Source organism: Dipodomys ordii, unplaced genomic scaffold, assembly GCF_000151885.1.
Source record: "Dipodomys ordii isolate 6190 unplaced genomic scaffold, Dord_2.0 Scaffold49, whole genome shotgun sequence".
Classification (NCBI taxonomy): Eukaryota; Metazoa; Chordata; class Mammalia; order Rodentia; family Heteromyidae; genus Dipodomys; species Dipodomys ordii.
Genome location: NW_012267265.1, coordinates 1839084 through 1842760, shown reverse-complemented (window position 1 = coordinate 1842760; position 3677 = coordinate 1839084).

The window sequence follows — 3677 nt, the reverse complement described above, 5'->3', positions numbered from 1 at the left end:
CTATTCGGGGTCTTTTATTGTTCCATATGAATTTTTGGATTGCCTCTTCTATTTCCTTGAAGAATGAGGTTGGAATTTTGATAGGCATTGCGTTGAATTTGTAGATAGCTTTGGGAAGTATTGCCATTTTCACGATGTTAATCTTTCCAATCCAGGCAGCTCCTGAATTCTTATTTCTGTCCTTCAGCCCCAGTATCTAACCTGTCACACACCCCCACCCACTCAAAGAAAGTATACATATAAAATTAACAACTCCTTGCCAGGAAACAGGTACTGTTCTTAGCACACACTGCAGCATTTGATTTCTCACAACTAGCCTCGGAAATCGGTAGTGCTGCTGTTATGTTTATTTTCTATCCAGGGACATAGGAATGTCAAGTGCATCTCCCAAGACCTCAATTGGAAGTGGTAAAGCAACTCTAACCATCCAGGCTGATGTCAGAGCCAGAACTAGGTCAATAACTATAGTAGTAGAAATAAATCCCAAATCAATCACTACAATCCAAAAAGCTATATTTTATCTTTTTCGTTTTTGTGTGTGGTGCTGAGGATTAAACCCAGGGTGTTGCCCATGCTTGGCGCGTTCTATACCACTGAGCTATGTCCCTAGCTCCAATCCTTTAAAAAAAATAATCAAAATGAATGAGAATTTCATGAATAAATAGTTCCAATACCTGACTATAATGAAATTCATGGATTATCTATAGATGTCAAGCCTTATCCTCAATTCCAGGCCCTAAGTTAATTGAGAGTTATTGGTTTCATCTTTCTTACTTGTATTCTGATAATATATAATGTTAGATTTGTCTAGTCCGATATATTTTTAATCAAGCCTCTACTCATCCCTAAACACTTCTGTACTCTATCTTGTTCTAACATCTTATTGCTTATCAAAGATCTTTCTTTAAATTTCTGCAGTTGTCCAAATCCTCAGATTTGTAGAAGAATCCTTTTTTCTCTTTTTCAGACAGGGCCTTGTTATATAGACCAGAACAGCCTCCAGTTCAGCCTCTCAAGTACTCAGATTACAAGTGTGTGCCAACATGACTGGTCTAGAAGGCTGTCTAGATAAACATGCATAAGATTCTGGCACTTCAAGCTACATGTTCTTAACCTTTTTTGAGCCACAGGCCTTCTGAAAATCTGATGAAATTTATGCATTGTAATTTCAAAATATAAACATATAATTAAAATGTGGCTATAATTGCATGAAGCTATTAAACTCCCACACCCTAAAAAAAAATAAAAACCATGTACTTCAAGTAAAGCAGTCCAATGTTTTGGTCTTGTTTTGGTTATTTATTGATTTCTCCTCTATTGCAATGTTCCTTTAAATATCAAGTTTCTGAAGCATGGTGAGTTATAATCATGGTTTTATCTAAACATGATTTTATTTACAAAGATTAAGTACATAAATTTTCAGAAAAACAACTACATATCTTAAAATAAGAAGTATATAGGCCAGGCACCAGTGACCCACATATGTAATCTCAGCCTCTAGGGTACAGAGATTAGGAGATTCAGGGTTTGAAGCCAGCTTAAGTAAAAAATATTTGCAAGTCCCCGACTTAACTAATAAAAAACTGGTCATAGTGACAAGTGTCTGATATCGGAGCTATGCAAAGGCATAAATAGTGGAATAATGGCACAGGCCAGTCCAAAAACATATGTATAACCCTATCCCAAAAATAGCTAAAGAAAAAGGATGGTTGGGGCATGGCTCAAGCAGTAAAGTACAAGCCTAGCAAGTGCTAGGCCCTGAGTTCAATCCCAGTATTAAAAAAAAAATCCAACTATACGAGTTCTATAGAGTGCTTTTGTGTATCAATGAGCAATTGGTCATGCAACTGAATGTCCCTATGTCTGAAAATAAGCTAAATTACAAATGCATGACTGACGTTGTCTTAGCCTATGAACACATCTTCAGATCTCATAGTAAGGAAGACTCATGAGTAACTGCAGAGAATATAGAGTTGATCGTGACCTCTCCAGAGATGATGGGCTGTGGTTAAATAACAACATTAACTGGTTTGGGCTGTATGGTTACCTTTTCAGATCTCTCTGGTAAAATCATTTTTAGAGGCAATACCCTGGGCTTGATTAGAATCTTGTCTCCACTCACATTTTGGAAGGGTGGTAGCTAGTGGCCCAGCCCCTGTTTTGTTATTTGAAAGGGATTATATAAATATTCTTTTTTGGATAAATTTAATTTTACTGTCAATGTGATGTACATATGTAAGGCAGGGAATACATTTCTTGTCACCTAAATATTCTTGAGGGACAGTAGGCCTTCTTAAATATTACGCTGTTGGTGGTAGGTCAAAGCTCTAACATGACCACTTGTGAGTGAAAAACGATATAGATATACACAATATATAAAGATACATACATATACATGGCATACGGACACATTATACATTAACTGGGAATTGGTAGGTCTCTCTGAAGCCCAACTATGGGCCCTAAAACCTCAAGATTAAAAACCTGTGCCTGTGTCCAGTAAACAAACGTGAGCTAAAATGTGAGTGATATCTAGGATTTCACCCTGTTTGAAATGACAAAGAAGCTAATTCTTCTCAGCTTTTAAAGGTGCTAATCATACTCAAAGACACTGAACATTCATCAGAAATAATTACCACAGCATTCTCTTTGTTATCTGGTGAGTTGTTCAAAGCATAAAGAGATTAACTGGTCTCCAAGTAAGGACCTGGCTCTTTCCTATTTCAAAGATTGAGGAGCTGAGGGATGGATGTCCTTCCATGCAAGCCACAGTGACTTCATCCTGAATCTCTCCAGAGAGCTAATCAGTAGACATCCTGACGCTGGCAACACAAACAAAATGGGAATTAGCCTGGCTGATGCGGGTATTATCGGGTAGGTCAGGGTGAGTGAGCACTCATGTCCTAAATTCTAATCTACCAGTTCTCCTCAAGACTGTTCTGTCAAGCCTTCATTTATGACCTTTCACTTCTTAAACTCTTTTCAGATATACTAATGCAACTGTTACATCTAGCCACTAAATGCTATCCTTATTTTGTCTCAATTAGCCTCTCTAATCTGGGAAGGTGGTTAAGAGGTATCAGGGACCAATGCATAACTATGGTTGGCAATGATTTATTATATATTTCAAAATAAGTAAAAGAGAATTCTGAATGTCCCCAACACAAAGAAATGGGTTATATCAATTACCTTGATCTGATCATTACACAGTATAAGCACCTACTGAAATGTTACACTATATCCTATAAATACATATAATTATATAGCATCAAAACTTTAAATAAATTAGCATACCTCATGATCCCTCTTAATTGTTTAATACAAATTCATAATCTACTGTCAGATAGCTCAACTGCCTATCATATACCAAAAGGCACATATAGTATACAGTCATTTTTTTCTCAGACTCAACGATTAAGTTAAAGCCAGGAAGAAAAAAAAAAAGCTACTGTTAGATTTATTTCTTGGCCAGGAACCGGTGGCTCACACTTGTAATCCTAGCTATTCCAGAAGGCTGAGATAAAAGCCAGCCTGGATGAATTGTTGAAATCGATTGGCCAAAATTTTGTTGAGAAGTTTTGCATCAATGTTCATCAAAGAAATGGATCTATAGTTCTCTTTCTTTGATGAGTCCCTGCCTGCTTTTGGGATGAGGGTTATGATGGCTTCATAGAATG